General features: G+C 39.9%; 1 long non-coding RNA gene across 1 annotated transcript in view; it reads left to right on the top strand.

Annotated features, from left to right (window-relative positions):
- Nucleotides 1-22,813, top strand: part of LOC138748128 (uncharacterized) — a 233,303-nt gene that overhangs the window by 35,849 nt on the left and 174,641 nt on the right. The gene's annotated exons all lie outside the window — the stretch shown is intronic.

The following is a 22,813-nucleotide window of genomic DNA, read 5'->3' on the forward strand; positions in this document are numbered from 1 at the left end:
GTAGAATATATTTGAGTTGATTTGGTGGCTCTGAATAGTTCTTCAATCATCTAATTTCTAATCATGTTATCGATAAGTTTATTTCATCAATATCATTTTGACTTTTCAATGAAATATGAGCCTGTTTGACTGACTTGGTGAATCACTGTTCAGGGAACATTGTGGGTTCCATGTGTGGCTTTATTTCTCCCCTCTTTTGTTTAAAAAATACTGATGTTCTGGTGTTGTGTCAGAAAGAATATTATTAATAATTAATACCTTAATGCATTTTTATGAAATTCAACTGGAAATGGGGTCAGTGCCTTGGTTAAAATTGGTAGACCTTTGGAATACTTTCTGGGCAATTTAATGGATGTGATTTTAATTTTGCTTGAAGCATTGTCATGGAATAGGGTCACAGCTCTTTATTGCAATCAAGGAGATAAATACAAAATGGATGTCCAAACAAGAAAGAAGACAGTTTACTTCTGATTAAAACAAAACCTCATTTAACTCAAAGGACTCTGAAATCAGAATCAGAATTTATTGTCGTAAACATAATCATGAAATTTGTTGTTTTGTGGCATCGTTACTGGTGCAAATATTGCTGTATATATTTAAAAGTAAATAAATTAGTAAAAGAAGAGAAAGTGAGATAGTCTCTGCGCTTCATTATCCACTCAGAAATCCGATGGCAGAGGGGAAGAAGCTGTTTTTGTGCCGTTGGGTGTCCGCCTTAAGGCTCCAGAGTGAAGAGGCCATGGCCTGGGTGGTGAGGGTCCTTGAGGATAGAGGCTGCTTTCTTGAGATACCCTCTCTTGTCAATGTCTTAAATGGAGTGAAGATTGATTCCTATGTTGGCATTGGCTGAGTTCTACAACTCCCTGTAGTCTTTTCCTGTCCTGTGCATTAGCACCTCCGTACCAGGCAGTGATGCGACCGATCAGAATGCTCTCCGTGGTACACCTGTAGAAAGTTGCAAGAGTCTTTGGTGACGTATCAAATCTCATCCAATTCCTCACAAAGTATAGCCGCTGGCAAGAATTCTTCATGAACTGACATCCAGGTGGAATAGTGTAACTTGAAGAACAACAACGAAGCTAAACTAATCATCCAGCAATTCTGAAGGGTCTGTAAATACATTTTAGATATCTAAGCAGAATTGATGCCAACTAGTGTATTTATATGTCATGGGAAAGCTATCTAATAAATGTCTAAGGTAGCCTATTTGCTCATCTGTGACTTTGGCTGACTTTAGTCCATCTATTGCTGAAACCTTCATCTGTGTCTTTCTTACATGAGCCTTCCAACGCTCACTATCATTCTGAGGCCATCCAGGGTTCTGCTGTCCTTGACCAAATCTTCTCTGGTTATTGGTTTGGATACATTTTGATTTTAACCCTTTGCACTACACTGTTTTTAACTTTTCATCATATATACTCCAGACTGAGTCCTTGCGTTAACCTTTACAAGTATGAACACAAATACGAACCAGCTGGTGGTTGGATATAAAACCTGTCCTGGAAAACTGGGGTGCAGACTAAATGTGCTTGTTGATAGTCCATCAAAAAATGGGATTAACGGTTTAATAACCGCAAATATGCTCTTGCCGGGATCTGGAGTCCAAAAGGTTAAACGTAATATCCATTGTTCCATGATTTTGTCTCCTACATATCATTTCCCGGCTCAAACCAAATCATCAAGTTTGGAAATAATCCAACATTTATTGGACTCATCAGCATCAATGATGAATTGGCATACTGAAGCATTAAAGACACATGTAAAATGGCATGAATAGAACAACCCAAGTCTCAACATAGGCAAGACAAAGGAGATGATTATGGACTTCAGGAGGGCACAGGTTGACCACTCTTCATTGTACACCAATATCTCTGCTGTGGAGAGAGTGAAGAACACGAGGTTCCTCTCTGTGCACATAATCGATGATCTAGCCTGGACCTACTACAACTCTTCATTAGCCAAGGAGGCACATTTTCTAAGGAGACTGCCCTATGGAGAAACACGTAGCCTCCCTGCCTGTCTTGAATATTGTGGATTGTGGTGGTCATGTATTCTCCCTGTCTGAAACTTATTAAGACGTTACATCACCTGTCAATCAAGTGCACACCTTGCCATTGGCTCACTTAAATTACTAGAGTCATTATTGGTTAGGCTGCCAGATCAAAACTGTATATAACATCAATGCATAGCTCATTCTTTCTCTCTGCCTTGTGGTCCAAGCCCTGGACATCGCTCCATGCCAGGTCGCTACTGTGGACAGCTCTGGAAGTGTGGAAGGTAAGGTGTGCACCTAAGCTGAACCATAGTACTGCTATAGATTAGTGCTTGTGGAGAGCTGCACCCACTTTGGTACAGGGTACCGGGTGTGTGTGTGAAAGCCCTGTCTGTAGAGTGCGTGAGTTTGTAGAATATAGGCTGGTTTCAGTGTCCAACCTAGGTCCAATGTGAATATCTATATAGTTGTTTAGTAATATGGTAATTGAGTATCGTTTGATGTTCTCCCCTGTTTGTCTCCTATGTGTTCATTGAAGTTTCCTGTGATTGTAACACTTATGTCCAGACTTGTCTCTCTGTGAACCCACTGAGCCTGATACTCTTCCAAACACAATACCCTTTTCAGACAACTTTTTACAGAAGCACAATTGAGAGTGTCCTGTCTGTCTGCATTATTGTGCGGTATGGAAGGTGTAAGTTGCAAAATCTTAAGACTCTACAGAGGATTGTAAGAACCACTGAGAAGATCATTGGGGTTTCCCTTCCTCATATTTATGACATTTACTGTTGTATGGAGAAGGCCTGAAGCTTCATGGGGATTCCTACCATCCATCCTTTGACCTCTTTGATCCACTTCCATCGGGAAGGAGCATCAGGGCAAGAATGGGCCACAGCTTTTTTACCTCAGGCTCTGAGACGAATGAATTATTGTCACCATTGATGTACATTTTATTAATTTTGAGTTACATTTTATTAACTTTTCGTGGCAATATTTAGTTTTTGTGAAGTGCGATGTATATTTATCGTGACTGCACCGTGGCCAACAGAAATGTTTTTTCGTGGTTGTATATATGCACAGTCAGATGATAATGAATTAGAACTTGAAACCTTACAATCACCTTCAACCCCCACACCTACTAACATTTCTTCACTCTCCCAATTCTGGCCTATTGAATATACCCACATTTCATAATCATTTTCAGCGGCTGTCTTTACCTCCTAAAGCCCTGGGCTCCTACATTCTTTCCCTAAAGTTCTCTGCCTCACTGTCTCTTCGTCTCTCCAGAAAACCTGCCATTCTATTCATTCTCTGACCTATTGTTCCCTCTATTTTAACTTCTTAACAAATTGTATTTTTTATTTTCACTTCAGTTTTGTTAAGCAACTTATATATAAATATTTGAAAAGTTCCATATGAATGTGAGTTGATGTAATTACTTCCTGTTAAAATCTTGCCTTTAAAGTCCTCATCATCTTGAGCATAACACAACATTCTTACCTTACGGGAGAAGCTGTAATGTTGGGACATTTCTGCCACATTGCAAACATCGTTGTATAAAGCTTTGGCTGTCAGAGTAACTGAATGTAACTATTCCCCAGTCTGATCACTTGCATTTGTGTATATAATTAAAACTTAGCCCTAATGATCAAGCTATTTTAGATTTAATTAGTTTCTGAGCAGAAGTTTTGACACAAATAATACAAATGCACGATGTAGAGATATCTTTCATTGCCACGGAAACATTGAATTCCCCACTTAAAGATATTACTAATGTGTCCAGTGTTAAATATTGGATAGCGTCACAAAATGTAAGAACATAATACAGAAGACCCAATTTAGCCATTACAAATAAGAACATTTAAATCCTAAAGTCAGAATCCACTTTTGTATGACTGTGTGACAAATATTATATATACACTGTTCCTTTACAAATAGCACAGAAATTTTACAATGATTTCAATATACGTGTTGATTTGGATGTGATAATAAAACCAATCAGGAAGAAAGTCAGTAAACAACCTCTCAATGTCAGTACGACAAACATTAACATCAAGACATTAACATCAAGAGAGGGGGCAGAATGCACATTAATGGTGCTGAAGTTGAAAGAGTAGATAGCTTCAGGTCCTTTGGAATAAATGTCTCCAATAAGCTGTCCTAGGATAAGCATGTCTATTTTTGGTAGAGTATAGGAAGTTCAGCATGGCCCCTTTGTCATTTAACATCTTCAAAAGGTGCACCTCCAAAAGCATAAACGCTGGATGTATAATAGCATGGACCTCATCTGCTCAAGATCAGTACAAGCTATAGAAGGTCATGAATGCACAAACTCCTTCCCCTCCCCCATGGACTACATCTATATTTCTCGCTGCCCAGGAAAGGCAGACAACAAACTGAAAGACCTATTGTGCCACGGACACAATCTTTGCTCCCTTATAACATCAGGAAGAAGGCTAAAAAAAAATATGAAAGCATCCACCAACAGTTTCTTCCCTGTACCCACCAGGCTCCTGAATGAACCCCATCACTGTGCGATCATATTGCCCCTGCTTCGTGTTAATTGATCGTACTTTCATTGTGTCCCTGTACTCTGTAAATTGTGCTCTTCACACGGCTTTATGAAAAATAGCCTGTTAGTCCAGTTGCAGAAACCTTCTCACTGTACTGTACGAGGTATTCTGTGACAAATAAACTTAAATTAAAAAAATTAAAATATAGATGCACAAATTTGTTAAAAATTGGAAGTGAATAACATGGCGCATTTGAGGCAAGAAAGGAATAATATGAGAATTATTAATTCAGCATCTTACCCTTAACCTTTCTTTGAGTTTCAAGAAGTCACTGCATTTTGAAATAATATTCCTTTCAACCTGCCAGCAAGCTTGTATAATAATTCATAGTTCAAGCATTCTTTATGTGGTATGATAATGTCAACCAATCAACCATTCTGGCTAAGATAGTGTTCCATTTGAGCTGTGAAGCCTCGTTAATAGTGAAGATTTCAAAAACTATTAAAGTTATATTATTTCCATTGTTTCTCTATGTCTGATCATTCTGTTCTCTTCCTCAATTTTCATGGCGGGTCTCAACCCAAAAAATATGAACAATTCCTTCCCTCCATCCTACTGTTGCTGCTTGACTAACTAATATCCCCCCCCCCCCGCCAACCTACTCCCCACTCCCATCCCAGGGTAGTTTGATGGAGTGATAAGGCCCATGATGGCTCTGGCCGAGTCCACGATTCTCTGTCGTCTTTTCCGGTCCTGACCTCCATTCCAGACAGTGATGCAAACAGTCAGGTACTGACTGCAGGTACTGCAGACAGTACTAAGTCACAAGGTTGGTATCTAGCGTCAAAGAGTCTTAGATATTTATTTTAAGAAGGACTTTTTTGACGATTTTTAGGATAGGTAGTTTGTGAAAATATGCATTCTGCACTCATTAGTTTTATTACTGATGTATCTATGATGACCAAACTTTGCTGTTTGACTCTTCAATAGATTGATGTAGGTATGATACATAAGCTGCCCACTGAAGAGGAAACTTCTAATTTTGTATCCAGTTCAGGTTGTTAATGTTTATTTTTCGCAAAGCCAAGCAAAGTACAACTTCCACAGCACTATTTTTAGGTTATTGATGTATTTACACATTCTGAATGTGGACACAAACTCTAAATGTTGTATTTGCCCCAAGAGAGATCCTACCTGCTTCTGCTTGTTATGGATCTTGAAAATGATAATAAATGGTGAGGGTTGACTCTGACCACCCAGGCTATGGAACCGGCGCCAGCTGGGGTCAATGTGCAGGAGTTGCTACCGGATTGTGTTTGGTACAGATATTCATTCAACTTTGTCAGAACTCAGTCGGATTTTCTGAGTGACAATTAATCCCTAAAGTAACAAACAATGTCATATTTTTTCCCCACTTTGAGATTTGTACAATTAATAAGCATGCATGAAAGAAAGGGCTCAGCTGCCCATGATTTCTTTTTGGCTTGGCTTCGCGGACGAAAATTTATGGAGGGGGTAAAAGTCCACGTCAGCTGCAGGCTCGTTTGTGGCTGACAAGTCCGATGCGGGACAGGCAGACACGGTCGCAGCGGCTGCAGGGGAAAATTGGTTGGTTGGGGTTGGGTGTTGGGTCTTTCCTCCTTTGCCTTTTGTCAGTGAGGTGGGCTCTGCGGTCTTCTTCAAAGGAGGTTGCTGCCTGCCAAACTGTGGGGCGCCAAGATGCACGGTTTGAGGCGATATCAGCCCACTGGCGGTGGTCAATGTGGCAGGCACCAAGAGATTTCTTTAGGCAGTCCTTGTACCTTTTCTTTGGTGCACCTCTGTCACGGTGGCCAGTGGAGAGCTCGCCATATAACACGATCTTGGGAAGGCGATGGTCCTCCATTCTGGAGACGTGACCCACCCAGCGCAGCTGGATCTTCAGCAGCGTGGACTCGATGCTGTCGACCTCTGCCATCTCGAGTACTTCGACGTTAGGGATGAAAGCGCTCCAATGGATGTTGAGGATGGAGCGGAGACAACGCTGGTGGAAGCGTTCTAGGAGCCGTAGGTGATGCCGGTAGAGGACCCATGATTCGGAGCCGAACAGGAGTGTGGGTATGACAACGGCTCTGTATACGCTAATCTTTGTGAGGTTTTTCAGTTGGTTGTTTTTCCAGACTCTTTTGTGTAGTCTTCCAAAGGCGCTATTTGCCTTGGCGAGTCTGTTGTCTATCTCATTGTCGATCCTTGCATCTGATGAAATGGTGCAGCCAAGATAGGAGATGGAGATGTGGGGGGGCTGGTAGTCATGGTGGGGAGCTGGCTGATGGAGGACCTCAGTTTTCTTCAGGCTGACTTCCAGGCCATTTCCATAAGTGCATGTAAACACCAAACATTGTAAGGGCAGTGCAGTGATATTCTCTGCCTTCAGGTCTTGGCTGGTGACATGAATATATCCAGTTGCTGATTAATGTGGAGCTCGGGCCAGCACCAGTCCTTTTCTGCCTCTGGCTGAGGCTGCCACTGTTTGTTCCCACTCTGCTTGGGCCCAATTTAGCCTGAATGTTTCCGACCTCCTCTCTGCCTCCAGTCCACCCACCCACAGCTTTATTCCTTTGGCAGCTCCCTTGCTCATCCCACCCTAGTTGCAGAGAATACAGAAGGGGCTGTGGACACATTTGTTCCATTGAAATAATGATAACATTGCAGTTTATTTCTATGTATATGATATGTAAGCTTCAGTTGATTGTTTATAATATGTCTGTGTTTAACCTTCACCACCAAAATATAAATGCCTGCATACACCCTTTACAAAGTGCCTTCTGAAGGAAGCTAAATAACTGCTTCCTTTCTCGAGCTGGAGACCACTTTTCTACATAGCGTGGTTTAAGCACAGTTTCTCAGTTGAATTGAAGATGCTAATATTTATTTTGATTTGCTTTGAGTAGCAAGTATTATAATATCATACTTCTCAGTGTGAGATTTTAGCCCACTGTGTGTCAGGAGTTTCATTTTGAAATGACAATCACCTGATATTTTCTATCATTTTGGAAAGATATGCCACAGTCCTTTGTCATTTTGGAAACCACATACTCAGTAGCTCGCCAAATACCTTCTTTTGTCCACTCAGAGTGAAATGGTCAGATATTGGTTATCATTGAATACATTAGACCTGATTTAATCTGGATGTGTATTGGTGTGATACGACAACCACAGAATTGTACAGGCTTTTTCTTAAACCACAAGGCTTGGTTGGCTTTAGGCACTTTCAGGTGGACAAAATACCCCGATGTAAAGCCGCCTATTGTACTCCAATGCGGCTGTCAGGTGGCCACCTGATAGTGGAGAACCCAACCAGGAGGATCACTTACCTAATCCTCCCCCTGTAGGTATAATCCCCGGCACCGAGAATCCCCCATTGCACCTGAAAGCAGCAGTAGGACTATGGCCACAGTCCACCAAAGCTCGGATGCAGCTCTCCTTCAGCTGGCACAAAGGTGTCTTCTCTGCGGCCACCCGAACGTCCCAGCTGCACTCCCCCAGCTGTGTCTGCCGGTGCATTATCAGTGTCCGAGCACCTGAAAGCGGCTTTTATCTCATGTCAGAAAGTTAGCAAGAAAGAATAGATGCCCTCTAAATGGGAATGGAATGCAGGGCAGCATCTGAGCCTGAAGAAAATGATGAAGAGTCAGGCATTGAGGTTCACAAAATGGTCTTCTGTTCAGTGAAAAAGATTCCTCAGGCAGAAGGTTATGTTTTCCTTGTGCTCTACAATAAAGATAATCTGTCATAAAAAATTGAGGTCTCCATGCCCAAGATCAATTTCCTACCTTCTTCCTTGAGCTGAAAGCCATTATTATTTTCTCACCTAATAAAAGTGTAGTCCACCTGATATTGTCGTTTGGAACCTTATCTACATTCTCATAGAAGATGTCCATTGGAAGAAGTTCTCAGAAGGGGCCAAGGAGATTTCAGAGAATAAATCTCTCAGTTTATTTCAGCTGCTCTTCCAACTACTTTCCATCAGGGAGCTGTGCCTCAATGTGTTTGTTTATTTTTGAAGCTGGGTAAATGATGTGACTGGCTGAAGTCTGTGATTTCCATGTACGTAGTATGTAATATGGAGTATGGAGTGTAGTATGGAGCGTAATACTACGTATTACATACTAATACGTAGTATGGAGCGCTTACACCCCTAACGTCGAAGTACTCGAGATGGCAGAGGTCGACAGCATCGAGTCCACGCTGCTGAAGATCCAGCTGCGCTGGATGGGTCACGTCTCCAGAATGGAGGACCATCGCCTTCCCAAGATCGTGTTATATGGCGAGCTCTCCACTGGCCACCGTGACAGAGGTGCACCAAAGAAAAGGTACAAGGACTGCCTAAAGAAATCTCTTGGTGCCTGCCACATTGACCACCGCCAGTGGGCTGATAACGCCTCAAACCGTGCATCTTGGCACCTCACAGTTTGGCGGGCAGCAACCTCCTTTGAAGAAGACCGCAGAGCCCACCTCACTGACAAAAGGCAAAGGAGGAAAAACCCAACACCCAACCCCAACCAACCAATTTTCCCTTGCAACCGCTGCAATCGTGTCTGCCTGTCCCGCATCGGACTTGTCAGCCACAAACGAGCCTGCAGCTGACGTGGACTTTTTACCCCCTCCATAAATCTTCGTCCGCGAAGCCAAGCCAAAGAAAAGTATGTAATAACATTCCAAAATACTGGGGTTATCAGCAGTATTATGTTTCCAGAAGAGCCAGTGGACATTTACTTCTTGTGATTAAGGTTATATTAAAGTATCAATAGATTAAAATGTGTGAAAATGAAAAATCTGAATGAATGTATTGAACTACAGTAAAACCCCTGGTGTCTGGAATTCAAGGAACCAGGAGCCTCAAGCAACCGGAAAAAAAAAAGAGGAAACAAAAGAATAAAATAGGAAGTTAAAAAAATGCATAAGTATAAAATGGTAAAAATAAATGTTCTCTGAAGTAACAGATAAACCTTTGGGGAAGATGGACCCAAATTATCAGTGGTGTGCCTTGATGGTGCTTTGCTTGTACAGCTGTTTGAATAAAATTGTGTGAAGCAGCAATGGTGTCGGCAGGATAAAGAGCCTGTAAACTTGTGGGATTGGGTGGGGGGTAGAATTAATGGTTAATTATCTAGAGTTTGTCTTTCAGGTGGCTCCATGCAGATATAGTGACGGTTAAATGTTTTCAAAGAATGAGACTGAAAATAAAGTAAAATGCCTTAAGGTTTATAAATTCATGCAATTAAGTTTGCTCAGTGTCATATTTTTCTCTTTTCGTCCTTTAAACTGTTTATTCTTAATGCAGGTGTATTAATTAGGCATTGTAAGAATAATTCTCAAGCAACTGGTATTTATCAATTCCTGTAGGTGCCAGATACTGGGGGTTTTACTGTATTTAATGAAGTGTTAAAAATGGTGACTGACATCCCTGCCCCTAGCAATTATTATCAGATCCACTGAACTTGAATTTCATCCCTTTTAATACATGCAATTTTTCCCTGAAGCTCTTAATCCTCATGGGAGTGTGCATGGTGCATTCGTGTGCAGACCTCCAGGAACACTGCATTCTAGCTGGACATTCACGGAATACATGTCCTTGGTTAACAAATGCTTCTGGACATTTTGTCAGGGAGTACTCCCAACAAAACATTTCCCAGGCAACATTTAGAAATTTGACCATATGCACTGAACTTAATCTCTGGAACCATTCACTTCAACTCTCATTTTCGATCTTGTCTCCATTTCCAAAGCCAGCTTCTCTGTGAAACCAGCGCAGGAGATGTTAATTTTAAATTGTTGTCTAAATCTCGTGAAATCAGCCTTATTTAAAAATTGCATTTATGGAGAACAAGATCCATTGACACTCCTTGATATCATGTCCATAGGACAGAGGAGCAGAAACAGGCTATTCAGCCCATTAAATCTGCTCTGCCATTTAATCATGACCTGATCCATTTTTACACAGTCCCACTGCCCGGCCTTCTCCCCATAACCTTCGATGTCCTGGCTAATCAAGAACCTATCAGTCTACACCCAATGACCTGACCCCCACAACTGCCTGTGGCAACAAACTCCACGGATTTACCACCCTTGGGCTGAAGAAATTCTTATGCATTTCTGTTCTGTGGATGCCCTTCAATCCTAGGTTGATGAAGGGGTTGACTTATGATGAAAGATTAAATCATTTAGGATTGTATTCGCTCAAGTTCAGAAGAATGAGAGGAGATCTTATAGAAACATATAGGATTATGAAGGGTATGGATAGGATAGATGTAGGAAGGTTTTTTGAGCTGGCCGGGGAAACTAAAACGAGAGGACACAGTCTCCAGATTTGGGGGAGTAGATTTAGGACAGAGATGAGGAAAAATAGTTTTTCCCAGAGAGTAGTGAATGTTTGGAATTCTCTAACCAGGGAAGTGGTTGAGGCTGCTTCATTAAACATATTTAAAATTCGGTTAGATAAATTTTTACATGATAGAGGAATTAGGGGATATGGGGAGAAGGCAGGTAGGTGGAGTTAGGTCATAAATTGGATCAGCCATGATCGTATTGAATGATGGAGCAGGCTCGATGGGCCATTTTGGGCCTACTCCTGTTCCTACCTCCTATGTTCCCTATTGTCCTAGCATGTGAAACAACCTTTTTTACATCCACTCTGTCCATGCTTTTGAACATTCAGAATGTTTCAATGAGATCCCCCTTCATTCTCCTAAATTCCAGAGAACACAGGACAAGGTCCGCCAAACACTCCTCATATGATATCCCTTTCGTTCCCTGAATCATCCTTCTTTCAACCATTTCCATCAACAGCACATCTTTTCTTAAATGAGGAGCCCAACTCTGCTCACACTACTCTGTGAAGTCTTATAAAGCTCAGCACCACATCCCTGCACATGTTCTGTCCCTTTACCAGGGTTAAAAGGGTTGCAGTCCATGGTTAGGATTTGGGTTTGCAAACTTTAACCCCATTTCCCCTGCTAAGTCTTATCGGTGTTTGTGGGAGAGTTAATACTGCCTGCATTTTTAACCAAGTATCACAAAACAACTGTTTATTACCTGTGGAGCACTGTGACAAATTCCTTACTCTCTGCCAGGTTACTCTTTATTTTCCAGCTATTTTCAGTGAACAGTTGAAACAGCTTAGGCATTCGAATAATAATATATTCACATTGAAATTACAGCTTGTAATTAAAATATGTTCTCAATTCAAAAATTCTTGCCATAAATCGCAACCAAAAGACCTGTAATTAAAATAATTTTCAACATCACTTTGATTCAGAGCTGTTTAATTATCACATGCCATATAAACACAGTGGCAGTTTAGGGTCTATCTCCTCACTTGCTAATTTTTTTCCATTTATTATAGTGACAGATTCACTAGAGCTGGAATATCACTACAAGGAGCACTCCCCATCGATTAACCTAAGTTATTTTTCTTTAATGGTGAGAAAGTTATTCATGGCCACACAATATTAAAGCTATTGAAACCAAAAAAAAAACAAATAAATGAAGACAATTGACGTTGGCCTCTTGCTGTTAGTGAGTCGAGCAAATCCCAAAGTCCCCAAACAGACTGTTGTTGCATACAATATTCGCTTAAGCAAATACAGAAGTCCTCTGCTTCCTGTTTTTCCCAATGAGGTCACCTGGAAAGAAGAATTTGAATGAAATCAGGTGTTTTTCTTCCACTCTTGTCACGGCAATGCCCAACTCTGGATTATCCTTTCCTGTTATTTGCACACTGGCAGATTTCCCTTCCTGATAATTATTTGCACACTGGCAGATTTCCCTTCCTGATAATCATTAGGCACATCAGATGTATCAATGTTGTTGAGCAGCAATCACTGTGTAAACACTTCTGTGAATCGGGTTCCTTTCTGCATAAACTAACAGGAACAAATAGCATGTAGGGATGAAATGAGATCATAATTTTATTCTTTAAGTGTACGATTAGTCATCGTCAGCCTCTTAGTTTATTTAGTGAAGCATGTAAATTGTATTGAATTTGGTTGAGCGTTCTGGTCTCAAAGATCATTCAAACAATAAGAATCTTTAATTATACAGGCTCAGTTCAGGCAGAAGCGAAATAGAAAAATGACAAGGTAGCGTACGTTTTGACAGATGTGTTTGAAAACCAGATATATGAAATCTATTGTTATATCAAGCCATTCCAGTACTAACGAGAAGTCTGATCCTTTCTTTATTAGCTGTTATATACCTTCTGCGCAGTATACAATGCTACACCTAAAGTCCATGATACTTTCTGTGAAACTGGGCGTTATGCGATGTGAACATTGCGAACACCATATTATGCACTTAGCAAAGCCTATATGAGATAGTGTAGTGTGCCTATAAACCTTTTGTTTGTAAATAGTGATCAGTGTGGGGACCGAAATGGGGCTGTGGGGAGAGAGTGGGGCAGTGGGATCAGTGTGGGGACCGACACAGGGCTGTGGGCAGAGAGCAGGGCAGTGGGGGTATACAGTACATTATACCATTTCCTAGAGTCACCAATCACATTTTCTAAGTTGCTCCGGACTTGCTCACAATAACGGAATAATTATACATGTGGTCGGATGTTGCCAGAAAAGACCTGTATTTCTATGATTAACCTTCCCTTGGATTGACAATACCAATGCAGTCTTTACAGGTGGTAGGTATTTACTGATATGATGTGAGTCTTCATATCAGATCTACCAATGTTGATCACCATACATAAGTCAATTGAAGAATAGTCTGGATTTTTTTGCTAAATATATGATACAATAAAATGTTTTAATATGCCAACACTGAACAGGTGTGTAAAAGTTTGGAGTAAAATTGGTTTCTCTCTATTGGGAAAAATATATATTTCATAGTGTTCAAAAGGAGTCATTTTAATGAAAAATAATTTGAAGAATTGTACAAGAAAGTATACAATTTGTTGACTATTAAAATATTTCACATGGAATATTGCTTATTAAATGTAGTCCTTAACACAAATATTACATTCAACTTTGTGAAATTTCAAGCATTCGCTTCTGTACAATAGAAGTCCAAAACATCCGGATGCCAGAAATCCTGACCACCTGAGAATCTGGACATTTCACAAAATCACAAAATTTTAAAATTTAGCTGGATTTTGTGTGTGCGCACAAGTATGCGTAAGCACCACAGATGCACAGTGGCAGCCATCCAAATCAATGGTTCTCAGAAATTTTGAAAACCACTGTTTTAATCACACTTAATTGACTCGTTATGTGCACGGTTTCAAAACTCCAAGGGAAATGGGCCAATGACAATTTTTCTCAAGCAAAATATTTCAGTAACAATTGGGTGTAGAGAAGTGATTCTCAACCTTTTTCCCCCCACTCACATACCACTTTAAGTAATCCCTCACTAATCTCAGCACCTGTGGCAAAGGGATTACTTAAGGAGGCATGAGAGTGAAAGAAAAAGTTTGAAAACCACTGATATCTACCATACATATTTACATTCTCATAATAATGGATCCTAAAGTAGATAAACTTTGTGGTGTGATGAGAAAGAAGAACATGTTGAAATTGAGTGACAAACTTGAAATAATTAGGAAACTTGAACGTGATGTGAGCAATACCATTTTAATGGAAACATACAACATCGGAAAGTTTACTTCAGAGAAGTCCATGGAAACGGTTGTTGAATTTGTGAAACAGAACTATAACTTCAGTCTTCAAGATGTCATGCATGCACACATGATGCAGATAATCTTATCCCAAAGAAATTACAAAGTCGTAAACAAGGTGATATACAAAAGAATTTAAAGAAAGCAAAAGAAGCATCAAACAGTGCGGCAGATGCAGTAAAAGCTGTAAGTTCCATCCCCAAGCCTTGCAACATTATTACTCCTTAAATTTGAATTTTAAAAGTACTGCCCGAGAATCCAGAAAAACCCAATCCCTGAGCAGTCCAGATATTCAGACTTTTACTATATTGTATATGGGGGAGCAGTCATTATTTTTTCCTTATGTTATCAAACAGCTAAAACTAGGTTAAACTGACACCACATATCAGATGGATTTGAGCACCAGTTCTCAAAGCAAAATCAAGATGACTAAGGAACTCATAATTGTTTAAATATCTTCCACAAAGCATTGAAAATGATATAAAAATCCTCCTCCAATTATAATCAATTGTGGAATCACTGTATTAAATCCATAATAAATTAAATAATATAATAGCAATATACTTAGTTGCCCTGTTGACTGGTGTCTGCAATATTACCACAAATTTTGATTAACACATCTGGATTTCGATTCAATATATTTGAAAATATTTAAATTAGAACCCTTGAAAATCTGTTGATGAGTTCATGTTGAATCAATGAATAACAGGTATGGCTGGATCCTGATTCGGAATCCATTTGATTGATCAATAGTTGAAGAATCCTGAACAGTTCTCAAGTAACCAAGTTTAGCCTCTGATTGTCGATTGAAATCAATGCTGCAGGTGTTTCTTGTCAATGAGAACCATTTTGAGCTTAAAATTATCTATATCCATCTCTATTTCAAAAGTTAATCTTTCCTTTTTGATAACCAATTTCACATTCACAGAAGATCATTTATGTACCTGGAAGATGAAAAAGATCATTTACCGTTGGTGTGTATATTACTTAATGGTCCTCCATCAGCCAGCTCCCCACCATGACTACCAGCCCCCCCCACATCTCCGTCGGGCACACAAAACTCAAAACAGTCAACCAGTTTACCTATCTCGGCTGCACCATTTCATCGGATGCAAGGATAGACAACGAGATAGACAACAGACTCGCCTTTGGAAGACTACACAAAAGAGTCTGGAAAAACAACCAACTGAAAAACCTCACAAAGATTAGCGTATACAGAGCCATTGTCATACCCACACTCCTGTTCGGCTCCGAATCATGGGTCCTCTACCGGCATCACCTACGGCTTCTAGAACGCTTCCACCAGCGTTGTCTCCGCTCCATCCTCAACATTCATTGGAGTGACTTCACCTCCAACATCGAAGCACTCGAGATGGCAGAGGCCGACATCATCGAATCCACACTGCTGAAGATCCAACTGCGCTGGGTAGGTCACGACTCCAGAATGGAGGACCATCACCTTCCCAAGATCGTGTTATGTGGCGAGCTCTCCACTGGCCACCGAGAGAGAGTTGCACCAAAGAAGAGGTACAAGGACAGCCTAAAGAAATCTCTTGGTGCCTGCCATATTGACCTCCGCCAGTGGGCTGATATCGCCTCCAACCGTGCATCTTGGTGCCTCACAGTTCGGCGGGCAGCAACCTCCTTTGAAGAAGACCGCAGAGCCCACCTCACTGACAAAAGAGGAAAAACCCAACACCCAACCCCAACCAACCAATTTTCCGTTGCAACCGTGTCTGCCTGTCCCGCATTGGACTTGTCAGCCGCAAAATAGCCTGCAGCTGACATGGACATTACCCCTCCATAAATCTTCATCCACGAAGCCAAGCCAAAGACGAAGAAGAAGAAGAAGGATTCCTGGAGTATTCTAATGTCTCCTAATTATATTAACATATATACAACTTTCTTCATTGATCAATGAAATTCACATATTTAGAGCATTTTTGATGGGTAATTTTGACAATGAAATTGGATTTGTTGAGTACACAGTGTACTCAAGAAAGTATGTGGATGGCATGGAAAAAAACATCAGACAGCTGGGTAAGGTAACGTAGAGAATATATAAAGCTTTTTCCAAAACATCTTTCATACAAGTCACAGGTTATAGAAGTGAATGGCACTTCAATATATCGCTGAACTGTAAGTTGTGGCTCTGGTAAGCTTTGTAGAAACCATGTGGCGTTCTCAAACTCCGGAGGTGAAAACTTCAAATGCCAATTTTGCACATCAGTTGTGTGTTCAAAATTATACTCACTGAGCATGTGTTTGGCATGTGTAGAAGCTAAGAGTGGTTTTCATTTTTTCTCTCAAAATGTGGTAGGTGATGAGACAAGGATAAAAGAAAATGAAAAGGGATCATCGGATCCTAATACAATTATTGATTCCAGGAGTAGCTAATACATCTAATTGGTTCTTTATGAACAAGTAGGATTTGGATTTTGGTGTTACATTTCTAAAACATGCCTTACTTTTCTGCAGTGTCTGCTATCTTTCACCTCAAGAATGCCTTCTTATCAATTATTGGATATACGCAACTTCAACATACATCAGAAAGAGTCTGGATCTTCTCCATATTTTGCCCTCAGCATCATTCTCAGTTATATTTTAATCAAGGGATCATTCCCAAGAAAAGGGGCATGGTTCTGCCTGTGCATTATTTTAAAAATGCTCAGTTTTTCAGTCTTTTTAAAGCACTGGAAGTGAAATATTTATTTGTCTTTCTTTGCGCTGATATTTCTCAGTTTCATTGACGTCCTTTTCTCAACAAAATTTTTTTTCTCTGCAGCTTTACAAATTTTGATGATATTTTAGCATTGATTTGAAGAGAATTTTTTTTGCATTCCCAGCGTCTGTCGTTAGAGAAACTAGATTTGCTAAATGGAGCTGGTTTATTTTGTGAATGTCCCTAATTTGGTTAAAGGATGAATGAACATAAACAATTAATTAATATGGGTAATTTTCTTCTAGTCCATATCAATGAAGGGGTCATAAACTCAGGTGTTGATGTCATGCTGTGTGGGGAATCCATGCCTGCATTGTATAATGTCATATCCCAGTAATATTCTGTGATGCACATTGACCACAATCCAGAAATTGCAAATCCTCTGTCTTCTGTCTGTAATTGTGTGTAAATAAAAAGTACACATTAAATGACAAAGTCATGTAATATACATGATCCTTTTTGAATGATCTCTTAAGATTTCGTTGATCTAGATGTGAGAACTACATGAAGCCATAAGACCTAGGAATTATGCCTTTTGGCCCATCAAATCGTATTTAACCCTATTTTCCTGACTTCTCTCCATAACCAACAATTCCCTTCTTTAATCAAGAACCTATCTACCTCAGTCTTAATTATACCCAATGACTTGGCTGAATTTTCTTTTAGCTGGTAATTTCATCCACAATGGCTGATAGAATATTTTGTCTTCAGAGGTGGATACTTCTGGCAAGGATGCACCATGAAACAAGATGACTGAGAAACGCTGATCACTTGTACAAATGTCTTCCGGGGGCACTTAAACAGAATAAACTGAAAACTATTGCTCCATCTCCCATTAACAAGGAAGAAAGAGCAACAATGGGGATGGATGACATTGGGTCTATCTGGGTCTGTTGGGCATTCCTGGAGAGTGGCAGTGTCAGAGATAAGGACACGCTCTTTAACTTGCACTAGAACAAGTCGTCACCAAGTTGTAAAATACGGCAACAGCATTCAAGGTGCATACATTTGCAAATCACATATACGTCTTAGAAGAGTTCAATCATCTTGTCAATCAGGCATTGCACAAAATTGATGATTGCATTTGACGAACAAATTTCAGGTCAAAAAAATACTGCAAAGCACATAAAAGCATTGGTCCTTGCAATAGAATTTATTATGCATGTTAATATTTCTCTCATCAATTTTACTGGTCTCATTATTTATTAACATTCTGAGAAGACACCAAAAAAAAGTCTCAGTGCAATGCTGACAGGGATGTGCTGTACATCATGGTACAATATAAATTAAGGGTCCACGATATAATGTTTTCAGAGTTCATATAAGCATTATTTCTCATTAGTACACAGCATAGCTGTGATTAAGATTCTCAGCTATCATTTAAAGCCCAGATCCCAACTCTGTGACTGTACAGATTTGATAAAGTGAAGTTTTAAGATGAGATGCTGTACAACAACTTTTTGTTAGTAAAAGCATGAAGTCATCTGGTTGCCAAGGTCACACCTGAAACAACAGTGCCAGAGAAATAACTATGCTCAGTAAACATCTGACTGGAATTGGCTCCAATAATAATAATGCCGGATACAAATTAATATCGGGGCAGCGTGGCTAACGTAGCAGTTAGCCTAACACCATTACAGCGCCAGCGACCAGGGATTTGAATGCTGCGCTGTCCGCAAGGAGTTTGCATGCTCTCCCAGTGTCTGTGTGGGTTTCCTCTGGGTGCCCCAGTTTCCTTCAAAACATACGGGGAGTTGTAGGTTAATTGGGTGTATATGGCCGACACGGCTCATGGGCCAAAATGGCCTGTTACCATGCTGAATGCCTAAAATTTAAAAATGCGAAAACTTAATTTTTTTTAACAAATTTTAAATTTACGTACATAAGACATTAATTAGGCTTTTCTCTGATTTCCTCCAGTCTCTTCTCCAACCACGCCCTCTTCCCAACCTCTGTGCTTCCTCTCACCTCCTCTACTGAATGTGCCATGATGTTTATTTTCCTTATCGTTCGATCTTTGATGGTGAATGATTGAGTCAATGTTACGAATCCTCTCTGATTGGTTCTGCCGACGAGGTAATCAAGGGTCCAGTTGCAAAGTGAGGACTAGATCCCTGAGCCTGATTATCAGATCTGATAGTCCAGTATAGACAGATTGATACCAAGCCAGTGGTATTATTTTATTTAGTCTATCGTATGCAACTGGAGATCCTCTGTACATAGGCAGAGTTGCCAGTGACAGTATTGATGTGAAAGAGTTAATGAAACTTATACTATGAGCCTGAAGATAGCACTTATTGCACAATCCATATTTAATTTTTCATGCACAAACTCAGTGATATAGGAGGGTAACTGAAAGAAAAATCTTACCATTAAAGAAGACTTTTTTTCTAATACTATCGAAGGATTTTTTGGACAAGCACTCCAGTTGATCTCCACATAATGTAGCCTAAAGATGGTAGAAATTAGCAACTGGTTAACCTATTTACCGTGGTGTTTGCTGAAGGATGAATGTTAAGCAGGGCCAACAGCATGTCCAAAAGTGATCCCCTTCAACCAATACAAAAGTGGCACTGGACTTTATGACAATATGTTTGTGGTTTGTCAAGGGGTTTGAAGACCCAAAGCAAGTATCTGTTATTTGGTCTTTTTTTTGCTCTTTCGATTCTGAATTGTCACAGCAGCCAAGACTTTGCACGGTCCCAAGGAAAAATACAATGCCCAGTAAAACCCTTTCTATCCAAAATTCAAACAAACATCAGCCTCAAGCAATTGACAAAAAAATTGAGGAAAGTAAATATGGAAGTTTAAAATTGGCACACCTCGCTGTTAGTTTGCCAATCCATGCAACATACAACCTCAAGCAAACAGAAAATTAACTTATCCAGCATCTTCCAATACACACTGGTGCTGGATACTAGGGGTTTTACTGTATTCAGGAATTTCTTACTGGGAGCAACTGAAACTTTGTTTTCGCAAGTGATCCCATTGCCATTCTGGAACAGGCTTCACATAATCAAAACCACAATATAATCCTCGTACTGGGAGTAACTGGTAAGAGTAGCTGCCTCTAGCAGAGAACCCACTCTGGCAGTGTGTTCCAGATTCCAACACTTACAGGGTGGTAATTTATCATATCCACGCTTGCTCCCTACCACAGAGCTATGTTCTCTAGTTTAAGTTTACAAGACTTTGGTCACCAGATCATGGATCCATACTTAGAATCATGGAATTTCTAACTAACCTTGGATTTCTATCCATGTGAAACTTTTGACAATATTTTTTTTACATTCTGGTAGCTGGGTGAGAGAAATTAATTTGTTTTATTTATTTACTGTTTTATCATATTGGTGTTTGTTAATTTTAATGGTACAATACAATATGAACTGCTTGGATTAATGTAGTTTTCTGTAGCACGAAATGTAACCTGTTTTGTCTGCCCTGAGATGACCCATGTATTTAAAAAGTATAGATGCATTGCCAAGCCATGGTAATAACTTTCTATTTGAGGCCATTCCAGTTGGCCTGGAGTTTCCAACTCCAAAGGAAATGGGCCAATGACAATTTTTCTCAAGCAAAATATTTCAGTAATAAATGGGTCTAGAGAAGTGAACCTCATCCTTCCCTTCCCACTCACAAAACACCTTGAGCAATCCCTTACTAATCACAGAGGACTTATGGCCTAAGGATTACTTTGTGGTATGTGAGTGGAAAGTGAAAGGTTGAGAACCACTGCCCTAACCAGTTTGTCCTTTCCCTGTAACTCAATTCTTCGCATCCTCGCAACATCCTTGTAAATCTCCTATGCACCATTTCAAATTTTTAATATAATTCCTGTAGTTAGGTGACCAAAATGGCACACAGTGCTCCATATTTGGCCACACCAATGTCTTATACAACTACATTCTGACATCCCCACTCTTATACTCAATATTTTGATTTATGAAGGCCAATGTGCCAAAAGCTCTCCTTATAACTATCTACCTGTTTCACCACTTTCAGGGAATTTCAGAGCCCTCCATAATGTTTGGGAGAAAGACACTTTTTTCCTTTATTTTCCCCTGTGCTCCACAGTTTTAAATTTGTAATCAAACAATTCATGTAATTAAAGTGGACATTTCAGAATTTTTAATGGTTATGTGCATACATTTTTGGTTTGACCAAGTAGAAATTATAGCACGTTTTATACATAGTTCCCCCATTTCAGGGGTTTGGGATATTTGGCTTCACGGGTGTTTGTGAGTATTCAGATATGTTTAATTGCTTCATTGGTGCAGGTATAAGAGAGCTAGGGTTGCTTCTAAGGTTGTGATCTCCTTTGGAGTCTGTAGTTGCCATTTTCAACATGAGGACCAGAGTTTCCCATTGAAAGTCAAAGAAGCCAAATGTTCCAAACATTATGGTGCCCTGAAATGAGGGGACTATGCATAAAAAAAGTGCTGTAATTTCTACATGGTCAAACCAAAACATGCACAAATAACCTTGAATAAAATCTGGAATGTGCATTTTAATTACATGTGAATTGTTTAATTACAAATTACAGGGGAAAATAAAGGAAAAAAAGTGTCTTTGTCCCAGACATTATGGAGACCACTATGTATCTGTATTCCCAGATCCCTCGGTTCTACTGTACTCCTCAGTGCCCTTCTGCTTGCGTGCATGTCCTACCTTTTAGCTTGTCCTTCCAAAATATTACACATCACATTTGTCTGCATTAAATTCCTTCTGCCATATTACAGCCCATTTTTTTCCAGCTGGTCTACATCCATCTACAAGCTTTGAAAGCCTTCCTCACTGTTCACACTGCCTCCAATCTTTGTGTCATTTGCAAACTTCCTTCAAAAGTTACTCATTGTCAATGATATTTTAATCTTTATACTTAAGCTATTGGCAGTTTATGTATTTGAGTTCACAGGTGCATATTAAATATAAACTCTTACAAACATTATTTCACCTTGGGTAACCAAATCAAATGGTAACATTTTACTTTAAGTTATGCTGCATGTCTCAATACTTCTGCTAAGATGTACATGTGGTTTGATATTTATTTTACTGAAGTCTTATTTACCATTGTCCCATGTAATAGAAAAGGAGGGACGATATCGGCAGAAAAAAATGAAATGACGGAAAGAAGAAATACAAATATATCAACTTCCCTTCACAGTATCAAAATCAGTTAAGTTTTGGAGGTCAGCTCAAATTCAGGGATATTGATGCCTGATTAAGATCTACAAAGTGGGCTGAAAGGCAAAATGGAAAGTTCTATAGTCAAAGAAATATAATAATGGGCATCTGTAACATGGATTGTGGAGGGTCAAGTACATCTCCATCTGGAACCTGGTGGGAATGTGGATTGTAAAGGATCCCATGACCTCTCCATCTGGAATCTAATAAGAAGTCTCATCAACTGCCAATCAAGGTTAGACTCTGCCAACCGATTAGTGCACACCTAACCACTGGCTCCTTTAATCACATGGTGATTACTTGGGCCGGATCCTCCAACTTATTGTACTATAAAGTCCACCATGTGCAGTAGCTCTTTCTCTTTTGACCTTCGGTCCTGAAAAGAACCCTGCTTCACTCCAGGTTGCAAACTGGAAAATGCTAGAGGAGTGACTGGCAAGGAGTGCACTATACAGGGATCAAGCTGTTAGCATTGGAACAGTGTCCACAGTAGACAAGGAACAGCAGATAGTGTATTGTAATCCTCAATTGTTATAAGCCTATACACATTTGCTGGTATTGGTAGTGTTTTGTTCATGTGACTGAGTTGTACTGTGTTTATATAAGTGTAAGCATTTGTTAGTATCGGCAGTGTTAAGTACAATGTGACTGATTATACTGTGTTTGAATGAGTGTAAGAAGCTGATATTATTGGTAGTGTTAAGCTGATGCAGCTGATTATTCTGTGTTTTTATGATGGA

Source organism: Narcine bancroftii, chromosome 13 (assembly GCF_036971445.1).
Source record: "Narcine bancroftii isolate sNarBan1 chromosome 13, sNarBan1.hap1, whole genome shotgun sequence".
Taxonomy (NCBI): domain Eukaryota; kingdom Metazoa; phylum Chordata; class Chondrichthyes; order Torpediniformes; family Narcinidae; genus Narcine; species Narcine bancroftii.